We start from the raw sequence: 13,622 nt of genomic DNA on the forward strand, positions 1-13,622 counted from the left end.
TTTTTTTTTTTGCAAATAATCATTAACTCAGAATTCAATGGCAGCAACACAGTTGGTCGCTACATCTGTAAGTGCAAGTTAAAACTCTACTATGCAAAGCGAAAGCCATTTATCAACAACACCCAGAAACGCCGCCGGCTACGCTGGGCCCGAGCTCATCTAAGATGGACTGATGCAAAGTGGAAAAGTGTTCTGTGGTCTGACGAGTCCACAATTCAAATTGTTTTTGGAAACTGTGGACGTCGTGTCCTCCGGACCAAAGAGGAAAAGAACCATCTGGATTGTTCTAGGCGCAAAGTTGAAAAGCCAGCATCTGTGATGGTATGGGGGTGTATTAGTGGCCAAGGCATGGGTAACTTACACATCTGTGAAGGCACCATTAATGCTGAAAGGTACATACAGGTTTTGGAGCAGCATATGTTGCCATCCAAGCAACGTTCTCATGGACGCCCCTGCTTATTTCAGCAAGACAATGCCAAGCCATGTGTTACAACAGCATGGCTTCATAGTAAAAGAGTGTGGGTACTAGACTGGCCTGCCTGTAGTCCAGACCTGTCTTCCATTGAAAATGTGTGGCGCAATTTGAAGCCTAAAATACCTTAAGGGAGACCCCGGACTGTTGAACAACTTAAGCTGTACATCAAGCAAGAATGGGAAATAATTTCACCTGAAAAGCTTCAAAAATTGGTCTCCTCAGTTCCCAAACGTTTACTGAGTGTTGTTAAAAGGAAAGGCCATGTAACACAGTGGTAAAAATGCCCCTGTGCCAACTTTTTTGCAATGTGTTGCTGCTATTAAATTCTAAGTTAATGATTATTTGGCAAAAAAAATTAAGTTTCTCAGTCCCAACATTAAATATCTTGTCTTTGCAGTCTATTCAATTGAATTTAAGTAGAAAAGGATTTACAAATCATTGTATTCTGTTTTTATTTATGAATTACACAACATAATATTAACCCATATTTAAATTCAATGATTTGGTGCATTTGCAAACCGCTAAAATTATGTACAAAGCAAACTATAACTTGCCACCCAAGAATGTACAACAATTCTCAACAAAAGAGGAGAAATACAAGCTCAGAGAAAAATCGAATTTAAAACATTTTGTATACACATACAACACTTAAAACATTTAGTATATCAGTATGTGGAATTAAATTATGGAATATAAAAATGTTAAAAAAGTACAATAATTTTGATGAACATTTTGAACCTGATTGAAAATTAGATATTATTCATCTCATATATGAACCATAACTGACTTAATTATTATTAGGAGATATGTTGTGTTCATTAATGTAAATTGTGTTACAAAATGAGGACAGGAAGTGAATATGTGCTACTAAATTCCTATGTATTGGAAAAGGGATAGGATTAAATAAGATCGGCTTCTTCCTACTTCTTTTCGAACATGTTGAAAAGAGAAATGTAAATGTGTAAACTATATGATATGACTCGTAATTGCATACATGTTAGAAATACATTTAACCAACCAACCAACCAAAATCGTGCCTGTATGACATTTTGACTACCAAATTGCATTTATACCCAAATATTGGGGTATTTTCTTCAGCAAATTTTTATTTATGCAAGCAAATAATGCGTGATTAATCACAGTTCTAGAGTGTGATTAATCTGATGTAAGAAAAATAATAAATTGAATTAATTAATCACTTTACAGCCCTAATAATTAAATACCTTTACATAATCAGATGGTTTAAAAAAAGTCTAAAAAAATAATAATGGAACCTTATAGCCAAACAATATCAATACTTACAAGTGGCATCTGCAGCTTTCTCAACATTACTTATTATCGTGTCAGTTCTTCTTAAACTAAGCATGTGATGTCCACTGGAACAATCACCCTTCTAGTGTCATATTCATATCAAACATGTCATATTTGTGACACAGTTATAGAATATGTGCATTAGTAACAAGTTATGACATCATGGGCTTTGATAACGACTGGTCCTGACCTCTAGTGTTCAACAATTTCAAAGGAGAACTGTTATGTTGGGGTTGCACGGTTATGCGCAGGTCGTTTCCCCAAGATGCAAATGGACCTCCGGAAGCAGTGTGCAGGTAAGAAAAATGATTTATTCTAATAAATAAATCAGGAAAGAATACAAAAACAGAACAAGCTATGGTAAAGCTAAAGGAAAAGCTTAGCAAAGGAACAGGAACAAGAATCTAGGATTTACCAACGTAACTGTTGCGTGAAGCAAACAAAACAGCCAGATAGAATGTGGCGAGAGGCAGTAATAAGTAGCTCTCTGATTAGTGGCCGGGAGCAGGTGAGCGTCCCGACCACTAACCAGAAGCAGGTGAACATAATCAGCACCTATGGCAACCAAGAACACAAAACAGGAGTGTTGAAACAGAACTAAGGGAATCTTAAACTTAAACACAACATGATCCGGGCAACGGATCATCACAGAAAACTGTGTTTTATTGGGGACCGAGTCCCTTTGGGACAGAGGACCCTATTGTATTTCTAGCGTTTTATTATACCGCCGCCTCTTTGAGCTGTAATTTGACCCCCTTAACATGCTTCAAAACTCACCAAATTGGACACACACATCAGGACTGGCGAAAATTGCGATCTAATCAAAAAACCAAACCCCCAAACTCAAAATTGCGCTCTAGCGCCCCCTAAGGAAGAAAACACAGACAAAACTGCCTCTAACTCCCAGTAGGAATGTCGTAGAGACATGAAACAAAAACCTCAACGTAGGTTTCACTTAGACCTAGATTTCATACACTGACAACCCCCAGCAAAAATCAACAGGAAGTTTGCAATTCCCCCTTCAAAACAAAAGTTGAGTAAAAACAGTCACCTTTTTTCAAACATTATCTCCTCTGAGTGCGTTTGTCGTGTCTGCTTCAAATTAGCACAGGAGAGAGATTGAACCCTTCTGATTAAAAGTTGATGAAGGCGAAGATCGCATCTTTTTGTTAGGAGGATTAATAAAGTGGAACGCTGAAAGATGCTGCCGACGACGACGACGTGCGCCTAGAAAAGTCTCAACTTACCGCCCCCCCTCCCTACGTCATTCGCGAAGCTAGCTAGCTGCTAAGCTAGCGCGGAGAAAGGCAGCGCCGGTCAGTAAGAAGCTACTCCTACAGACCGCGACCACTTCCCTGAGGACAGCAGGAACTTCACTCGGTGACAGAAAACACTGTGAGTAATGGCTTCCTGCGCGTCTTGCACCATACTCACGGAGAGGTTGGCTCTGCTAGAGGGCCGTGTCCGCCAGTTAGAGCAGAGTAATGTCGTAACTTTAGATGTTGCGGACACATCTGCTAGCGTTAGCTGTAGCGAGCTAACTAGCCCAGCTTGTAGCAGTCCTAAGCGGCCTACAAGCTACGGTGTACCGGTTGAGACGCATAATAGATTTAGCTCTTTAGCTAGTCCTACACCCCAGTCTACCGGGCACCACACCTTAGTTATAGGGGACTCCATCACCCGAAACATAAAGCTTAGCAAACCAGCCACAATAAAGTGTATCCCCGGGGCCAGAGCACCTGACATTGAAGCTAATCTTAGGGAGCTAACTCGCAACAGGCCTAGTAAACACGTACGACAGGCTAATCGCACCACTAATTATGCGAATATAGTTGTACACGTTGGCTCCAATGACACTAGAATGAGACAGTCAGAGATTACAAAGAGAAACATAGCCAGGACTTGTGATCTCGCCAGAAAGATGTCCAGGCATCGAGTAATTGTCTCTGGCCCCCTGCCTGCGAGAGGCAATGATGAGAGATATAGCAGATTAGTCTCGCTTAACAAGTGGTTGGCTAGCTACTGTAGGACGCAGGGACTAACGTTTATTGATAACTGGCCCTCTTTCTGGGGCAAACCAGGCTTGCTGATGAGAGACGGCCTTCACCCTAACCAGGAAGGCGCCATCATCCTGTCTAGAAACATAGACTACTATTTAAGTCTCACTTGACTGACTACACTAGAGCAAGCCCGGTCACAGGCAATTACAATGTCTGTTAGTCCGGGTGAGGAGTCAGTTAAGCTAGAACTAGCCAGCGCCAGGCTGGATAATCCATGTACGCATAGCAATTCTCTTAGAATAATACACAATTCACATAATGTTTTTTCTGTTGTGTCTGTGTCAGAGGTGGACATGCATTCTACTGAGGTGGCAAATTATGATATGTCCAGTCTATTGCAGCACCAAGCAAACAATCGGAAAATTCCCGTCATATCAATTCCTAGATATGGTCGAAACTATTTAAAGTGCACTACGCATAATAAACGCAACATTGTTAATATTGCCACTACGGATAATCTTAACAAAAACTCGTCAAAACAGCCCAATACCTATAATATGGGCTTTTTAAACATAAGATCATTGTCTCCCAAGGCGTTATTGGTTAATGAGGTCATTAGAGACAACAATCTTAACGTCATTGGTCTTAGCGAAACCTGGCTCAAACCGGACGAATTTTTTGCGCTCAATGAGGCATCTCCTCCTAACTATACGAATGCGCATGTTGCCCGCCCTCTTAAAAGGGGAGGGGGTGTCGCACTAATATACAATGAAAATTTCAACCTTACCCCTAACCTAAATAATAAATATAAATCGTTTGAGGTGCTTACTATGAGGTCTGTCACACCGCTACCTCTCGACCTGGCTGTTATCTACCGCCCCCCTGGGCCCTATTCGGACTTTATCAGTGAATTCTCAGAGTTCGTTGCTGATCTAGTGACGCACGCCGACAATATAATCATAATGGGGGACTTTAATATCCATATGAATACCCCATCGGACCCTCAGTGCGTGGCGCTCCAAACCATAATTGATAGCTGTGGTCTTACACAAATAATACATGAACCCACGCATCGCAACGGTAATACAATAGATCTAGTGCTTGTCAGGGGTGTCACCACCTCCAAAGTTATGATACTTCCATATACTAAAGTAATGTCCGATCATTACCTTATAAAATTTGAAGTTTTGACTCTTTGTCAACAAGCTAATAATAATAATAACTGCTATAGCGGCCGCAACATTAATGCTGCCACAACGATGACTCTTGCTGACCTACTGCCTTCGGTAATAGCACCATTCCCAAATTATGTCGGCTCTATTGATAAACTCACTAACAACTTTGACGATGCCTTGCGCGAAATTATTGATAGTATAGCACCGCTAAAGCAAAAAAGGGCCCCTAAAAGGCGCACCCCATGGTTTACAGAAGAAATTAGAGCTCATAAATTATCATGTAGAAAACTGGAACGCAAATGGCGCGCGACTAAACTTGAGGTTTTCCATCAAGCATGGAGTGATAGTTTAATAACTTATAAACGCATGCTTACCTTAGCTAAAGCTAAATACTACTCAAATCTCATCCGCCTCAACAAAAACGATCCTAAATTTCTGTTTAGTACAGTAGCATCGCTAACCCAACAAGGGACTCCTCCCAGTAGCTCCACCCACTCGGCAGATGATTTTATGAATTTCTTTAATAAGAAAATTGAACTCATTAGAAAGGAGATTAAAGACAACGCATCCCAGCTACAACTGGGCTCTATTAACACAAATACGACTGTATATACGACGGACACTGCCCTCCAAAATAGTCTCTCTATTTTTGATGAAATAACATTAGAGGAATTATTACAGCGTGTAAATGGGATAAAACAAACAACATGTTTACTTGACCCACTTCCTGGGAAACTTATCAAGGAACTGTTTGTATTATTAGGTCCATCAGTGTTAAATATTATAAACTTATCACTTTCCTCCGGCACTGTTCCCCTAGCATTCAAAAAAGCGGTTATTCATCCTCTGCTCAAAAGACCTAACCTCGATCCTGACCTCATGGTAAACTACCGACCGGTCTCCCACCTTCCGTTTATTTCCAAAATTCTCGAAAAAACTGTTGCACAGCAGCTAAATGAACACTTAGTGACTAACAATCTCTGTGAACCTTTTCAATCCGGTTTCAGGGCAAATCACTCTACGGAGACAGCCCTCGCAAAAATGACTAATGATCTATTGCTAACGATGGATTCTGATGCGTCATCTATGTTGCTGCTTCTTGATCTTAGCGCCGCTTTCGATACCGTCGATCATAATATTTTATTAGAGCGTATCAAAACACGTATTGGTATGTCAGACTTAGCCTTGTCTTGGTTTAACTCTTATCTTACTGACAGGATGCAGTGCGTCTCCCATAACAATGTGACCTCGGACTATGTCAAGGTAACGTGCGGAGTTCCCCAGGGTTCGGTTCTTGGCCCTGCACTCTTTAGTATTTACATGCTGCCGCTGGGTGACATCATACGCAAGTACGGTGTTAGCTTTCACTGTTATGCTGATGACACTCAACTCTACATGCCCCTAAAGCTGACCAACACGCCGGACTGTAGTCAGCTGGAGGCGTGTCTTAATGAAATTAAACAATGGATGTCCGCTAACTTTTTGCAACTCAACGCTAAGAAAACGGAAATGCTGATTATCGGTCCTGCTAGACACCAACATCTATTTAATAATACCACCTTAACATTTGACAACCAAACAATTAAACAAGGAGACTCGGTAAAGAATCTGGGTATTATCTTCGACCCAACTCTCTCGTTTGAGTCACACATTAAGAGTGTTACTAAAACGGCCTTCTTTCATCTCCGTAATATCGCTAAAATTCGTTCCATCTTGTCCACTAGCGACGCTGAGATCATTATTCATGCGTTCGTTACGTCTCGTCTCGATTACTGTAACGTATTATTTTCGGGCCTCCCTATGTCTAGCATTAAAAGATTACAATTGGTACAAAATGCGGCTGCAAGGCTTTTGACAAAAACAAGAAAGTTTGATCACATTACGCCTATACTGGCTCACTTGCACTGGCTTCCTGTGCACTTAAGATGCGACTTTAAGGTTTTACTACTTACGTATAAAATATTACACGGTTTAGCTCCAGCCTATCTCGCCGATTGTATTGTACCATATGTCCCGACAAGAAATCTGCGTTCAAAGAACTCCGGCTTATTAGTGATTCCCAGAGCCAAAAAAAAGTCTGCGGGCTATAGAGCGTTTTCTATTCGGGCTCCAGTACTCTGGAATGCCCTCCCGGTAACAGTTAGAGATGCTACCTCAGTAGAAGCATTTAAGTCCCATCTTAAAACTCATTTGTATAATCTAGCCTTTAAATAGACCCCCCCTTTTTTTAGACCAGTTGATCTGCCGTTTCTTTTCTTCTCTCCTCTTCTCCCCTGTCCCTTGCGAGGGGGAGTTGCATAGGTCCGGTGGCCATGGATGAAGTGCTGGCTGTCCAGAGCCGGGACCCCGGGTGGACCACTAGCCTGTGCATCGGTTGGGGACATCTCTGCGCTGCTGACCCGTCTCCGCTCGGGATGGTTTCCTGTTGGCCCCGCTGTGGACTGGACTCCCGCTGATGTGTTGGATCCACTGTGGACTGGACTTTCACAATGTTATGTCAGACCCACTCGACATCCGTTGCTTTCGGTCTCCCCTAGAGGGGGGGGGGTTACCCACATATGCGGTCCTCTCCAAGGTTTCTCATAGTCATTCACCGACGTCCCACTGGGGTGAGTTTTTCCTTGCCCGTATGTGGGCTCTGTACCGAGGATGTCGTTGTGGCTTGTACAGCCCTTTGAGACACTTGTGATTTAGGGCTATATAAATAAACATTGATTGATTGATTGATTGATGAAAGAGTTTTAATTACTGCTCCGGTTTGGATTTTATGAGCCCTCAAAGTCGGTCCCGTCCATCGCTGCTTGCAGCTTTAATTATTATTATTATTTTATTTTGCCCATCATTGACAATCCTTATGTGAGACAAGAATGGTAAATGGGTTATACTTGTGTAGCGCTTTTCTACCTTCAAGGTACTCAAAGCGCTTTGACACTATTTCTACATTCACCCATTCACACACACATTCACACACTGATGGCGGGAGCTGCCATGCAAGGCCCTAACCACGACCCATCAGGAGCAAGGGTGAAGTGTCTTGCTCAAGGACACGATGGATGTGACGAGGTTGGTAGAAGGTGAGGATCGAACCAGGAACCCTCAGGTTGCTGACACGGGCCAATCTCCCAACCACCCCACGCCGTCCCTAAAGAACGTGTTAAAAAATGTTTAAAAAAAATAAAAGTTGCAATGTTACAAGAATGAAATCCTTTTTCTAAAAAAAAAGTTGTAATGTTACAAAGATAAAAAACATAAACAGTTGCATGTTACAAGAATAAAATCATTTTCTAAAAATTGTAACGTTAATATATTTAAACAAAAAGTTGCGATGTTACAAGAATGAAATCTTCTTTTAAAACGTAATGTTACACAAAATAAAATGTTGCAATGTTTCAAAAATAAAATCTTTTTTTTTTCAATTGTAATGCTACAAAACAATTAAGAAATAAAAAGTTGCAATGTTACAAGAATCAAAATCCTTTTTTCAAAAAGTTGTAACATCACAATTAAAACTTTTTTTTTTAAAAGTTGCAATGTTACAAGAATAAAATATGTTTTTAAAAGATGCACCGTTACAAAAAAGTTACAATGTTACGAGAATAAAATCCTTTTTTTTAAAATAGTAACGTTACAAAAATTAAAACAAATAAAAAGTTGCATGTTACAAGAATACAATCCTTTTTTTTTAAGTTGTAATGTTACAAAATAAGTAAGAAATAAAAAGTTGCAATGTAACAAGAATCAAAATCCTTTTTTCAAAAAGTTGTAACATCAAATAATACAATTTAAAAAAAAAAAAAGTTGCAATGTTACAAGAATAAAATATGTTTTCAAAAGATGCACCGTTACAAAAAAGAAAAAAGTTGCAATATTACGGGAATAAAATCCTTTTTTTTTAAAATATTAACGTTACAAAAATTAAAACAAATAAAAAGTTGCATGTTACAAGAATAAAATCCTTTAAAAAAATTGTAACTTTAAAACATTTTTTTTAAATAAAAAGTTGCAATGTTTCAAGAATAAAATCTTTTTTTTAAAGTTGTAATGTTACAAAATAATTAAGAAATAAAGAGTTTCAATGTTACAAGAATCAAAATCCTTTTTTCAAAAAGTTGTAAAATCAAAATCAATCATTTTTCAAAAAAGTTGCAATGTTATAAAAATAAAATATGTTGTTTTATTTTTTATTTTTTATTTTTTTTACAAGAATAAAATATGTTTATAAAAGATGCACCGTTACAAAAAAGTTGCAATGTTACGAGAATAAAATCCTTTTTTTTAAAAATAGTAACGTTACAAAAATTAAAACAAATAAAAAGTTGCATGTTACAAAAATAAAATCCTTTTAAAAAATTGTAACTTTAAAACATTTTTTTTAATAAAAAGTTGCAATGTTTCAAGAATAAAATCCTTTTTTTTAAGTTGTAATGTTACAAAATACTTAAGAAATAAAAAGTTGCAATGTTACCAGAATCAAAATCCTTTTTTCAAAAAGTTATAACGATACGAATAATAGTTGTTTTTTTTAAGTTTCATTGTTACAAGAATAAAATATATTTTTAAAAGATGAACCGTTACAAAAAGGTTGCAAAGTTATAAGAATAAAATCTTTTTTAAAAATGTTGTAACATTACAAAAATAAAAAATAATTAAAAGTTGCATGTTACAATAATAAAAGCTAAAGCTAAAAGCTTTCCCTTTTCTGTGCATTCTAAATAATGTAAAACTGCTAGTTCAAGGCATCTATCAATGCAAGTGTTGCATGGAAAGTCACCTATTCTGCCTATATCTCTCTCAATAACATTGGTTCAAGGTTCAAGGTTCAAGGGTTTTATTCGTCACATGCAGAGTACACCACAGTGAAATGCTTTTTTCCATGCTCTTCAGATATTGCGTACAGTGGGATCCAAACACTAGTTGCTGAATCTAATACACTAAATACCAAAAATACAACAATTTGAATCGCTCTGATGTACATTAATTACAAGACAATAAGTTGCACAATAAGTCCCAGTAGTTATGGTAGAAGTATCAGTACAAGTAAAAGTACAGTAGTCACATACAGTACCAGTGCAATATCAAATAGTATAACAGTATATACAGTATACACAGTACATACAGTATAGGAAGTAATAAATATTAAGGTGTCTACAGTTCTTTTGGCAGTTGAGTAGTGACAGTAGTATGAACAGAGGTAACGGAACAGTATGACTTCTTTATACTCTTGTTTTTACATTATTTACAGTCTTTGAATGAAGAGTATTGTAGTCCGGTAATTGCAGTGGTAAGTAAAGTAATTCTTGTGCGTGCGGTTTTGTGCAATTGTGATAAGTGTTAATCAGTGGTGCAGTTGAGCAGTCTGATGGCTTGGGGATAGAAGCTCCTCCTGAGTCTCTCCGTGTTGGCCATGACACTCCGGTAGCGCTTGCCTGACTGCAGCAGTGAGAAGAGGCAGGTTGAACCATTACTGTAACTTTTTACCTGAGTGCATTGATTTCGCAGAGCGCATAGCAACGAACTCTACTTCCGTCATGAACAACAACATAGAGATCACAGTCTGTGTTATCAATGTGCTTTCCATTGACAAAGTAAGAACAGAACTGATGGGATGATTGTATCTTTCAGCACCGGACTTGTGCCCCCAGTTAGCTGCCACAGTAAATTCAACATAATCCTCCTCAGGTAGAAAAATACTGGGAAGGAACGAGCATTTTTTTGAGTATTCCTAGTGATGATGTTGTTTTGTTTGTTATGGGTCACACTCATGCTACCTCTCATCCTGCTGTGTGCTCTGCTGAGAGCACCGCGGGCCACGCCCATGGGTGTTCCCTTTCCGCTGCAGGCGCGCCTACGCGCGGCTGCAGGTGATCTGCAATCAGGGCACCTGCCTGTGATGAGCGACCAGCCTTCATAAGCCAGCACATCTTGCGATCCGGTGCCAGAACGTAGCTTCTCACACCTAGTACGGTAAGCCAACACGTCTCCAGCCTTCTCGCATGTGCATTCTCTCTTCTTGTGTTCCCTTCCCGTCGTATTCACTGTCTCTCGTGTTGTGTCGTCCTCCAGCTTCCCGTCGACCTTCCTCGTCGTCGAGCTGTGTGTCTCGTCTACCTGGACCCCGTTTGGATTCCCTCTCGCCTTCATGGACTTCGACCTCACGCCTGCCCACTGACCAAGACGCCTCGCTCCTGTCCTTGACCATCCGTCTGACCTCTGGCGTCTGAGCCTGCTTTGCCCATATCGGACTCCCGCCTCGATCTCAACACGCACCCTTAACACCCTCTGTCAGGTTCAAACACTGATGACATCTATTAAACAAGGCAAGAAGCAAATAATTAAACAGAGACAGAATTCAATTTGGCTCAGTTTGAGGAGAGACGCTTGGACATCTGTACCCTTGTACAGGGTCATTACGCTCTGGCGAAAGATTGTATGCCTCCCCCTTTAATTGGACTTTCTCTGACCACATGACAACAGCTGCTTCTAACAGCCATCGCCTTTGATTACAACAGTTCAAAAGAAAAGGTCGTAAACAGTTCACAGAAAAGGTCGTAAAAGAGTTCAAATAGAGGTTCGTAAAACAGTTCAAAAAGAGTTTCGTAAAACAGTTGAAAAAGGGGTCGCCTGGTGGGGATTCTGGTCCTGCTTCCTCTTCGCTTTTGTAGTTCTTGGGTCAGACAATATCTTTTTGTTTGATTACAATACATGAAAGAAACAGGAACACCTTCATGTTGCTTACCCCCTACACAGTGGAGTTTTACGAGCCTTACTCTTGGTAGGTTCAAAGACAGCTTTTGCTTCTCACCGGGCACTCAATGTAACACAAAGTTTTTGCGATAACTTAGAAACAAGGGCTCGGGATCTTTCTGTGTGGAGTTTGCATGTTCTCCCTGTGACTGTGTGGGTTCCCTCCGGGTACTCCGGCTTCCTCCCACCTCCAAAGACATGCACCTGGGGATAGGTTGATTGGCAACACTGAATTGGCCCTAGTGTGTGAATGTGAGTGTGAATGTTGTCTGTCTATCTGTGTTGGCCCTGCGATGAGGTGGCGACTTGTCCAGGGTGTACCCCGCCTTCCGCCCGATTGTAGCTGAGATAGACTCCAGCACCCCCCGCGACCCCAAAGGGAATAAGCGGTAGAAAATGGATGGATGGATGGAATTATTCTAACACCCTCTGGTAACCACGCTCAGATAATACTCACACATAGTCACACGACATATCTTTGGGTTAATCACACACCGCACACATTGTGCTGTCAATAAACACGCTGACAGCTAACGACGTCATCGCCTCTCTGCCGCCTTCTTCCATGACAGAACCAGACGGCAGTGACATGACGCGACCCCCGCTCTCCTCCCGAGCCTCCTCGACCCCAAGCGTCGCGGTCATGCACACGGCATGGACGCTATGTCCCCGAGCTCGAACCAGTCACCTCCGCCGTCGCTACCCCCTGGCAGTCACCTTCATCTTACAAGCCAAAATTGCTAGCCCCAGGGCTTTTGAAAGGGATTTTGAGCTTTGCCGTGGCTTCCTGGTCCAGTGCGACATGGTCTTCCGTCACCAGCCCTCCCGCTACATGTCTGACGGGGCCAAGATAGCCTTCATTTTCTCCCTCTTGACCGGATGGACCCTCCAGTGGGCCACGGCAGCCATTGACCGCAACCATGGTCTCGGTACAGACTTTGCCTCTTTTCGCTCGGAGTTCCAGGCAGTGTTTGACCACCCGCCAATGAAGGGGACGCCGCCTCATGGATTCCCGCTCTGTCGCCGACTATACCCTCGAGTTTCACACCCTTGCGGCAGACAGCGGATGGGAGAACGAGGCCTTACTGAGCGCCTATCGTCGGGGCCTAAATGACGAGATCAAGGACGGACTACTGCGAGACCGTCCTGCCACCTACCAAGACCTCATCCAACTTGCGCAGCGCATGGACCAGAGACTCAGGGAGCGGTCTGCCAAACGAAGGCAGGCAGTCCGTAGAGGACCAGACCGCAGGGAGGAGCTTACTTGGCGGACCAGTCTGGATTCCTCCTCGCACCCACTAGAGTGGAGGAGCTTATGCGACTATGCAGGACTCGCCTATTCATGGAGGAACGCGAGAGGACGTTTCGGCAGCGCCTTTGTCTCTATTGCGGTTGTGCGGGGCAGGTGATCCAGACTTGCCCTACACGGCACTAAGGAAACAGGCTCACTAGTAAAGGGAGTGTGCGCATCCCGGCTCCCGACTACCAGCAGGTGCTGCTACGGGCCAAGGACCTCCACCTACCGATCTCCTCCCAGAAGCTAGCACGTCGTTACGTTGGGCCTTATACGGTCAACTTCAGGATCAACCCTGCCGCAGTTCGCTTGAACCTTCCTAATTCCATGAGATCTCACCCTGTGTTTCACGTCTCCCAGGTCAAGCCAGTAGCCAGCAGTTCTCTGTCCCCCCCTCACCCCTGCTCCCCCTCCACCGAGGGTCCTCGAGGATGGGGACCAGGTTTGGCCCGTCAAGGAGATTCTCAGGGTCCGACGACAGGGAAGAGGATGGGTCTACCTCGTAGGCTGGGAGGGCTATGGACCTATGGATGCCGGCCCCTCCCTTATCGAAGACTTCTACACCCCGAAGCTCGCCGGGAGTCTCGCATAAGGGGGGGTGCACTAGTGAGCCGCGGATGAGG

General features: G+C 42.1%; 1 protein-coding gene across 1 annotated transcript in view; it reads right to left on the reverse strand.

The window, feature by feature from the left end:
- spag8 (sperm associated antigen 8) overlaps positions 1-1,822 on the reverse strand; it is a 40,552-nt gene extending 38,730 nt beyond the window's left edge. Inside the window, exon 1 of the mRNA XM_062032065.1 lies at positions 1,778-1,822. The gene's annotated coding sequence lies outside the window, so the exon portion shown is untranslated. The remainder of the gene's footprint in view (positions 1-1,777) is intronic.
- Between the last annotated feature and the right edge of the window lie 11,800 nt (positions 1,823-13,622).

This window comes from Entelurus aequoreus, linkage group LG21, assembly GCF_033978785.1.
Source record: "Entelurus aequoreus isolate RoL-2023_Sb linkage group LG21, RoL_Eaeq_v1.1, whole genome shotgun sequence".
Classification (NCBI taxonomy): Eukaryota; Metazoa; Chordata; class Actinopteri; order Syngnathiformes; family Syngnathidae; genus Entelurus; species Entelurus aequoreus.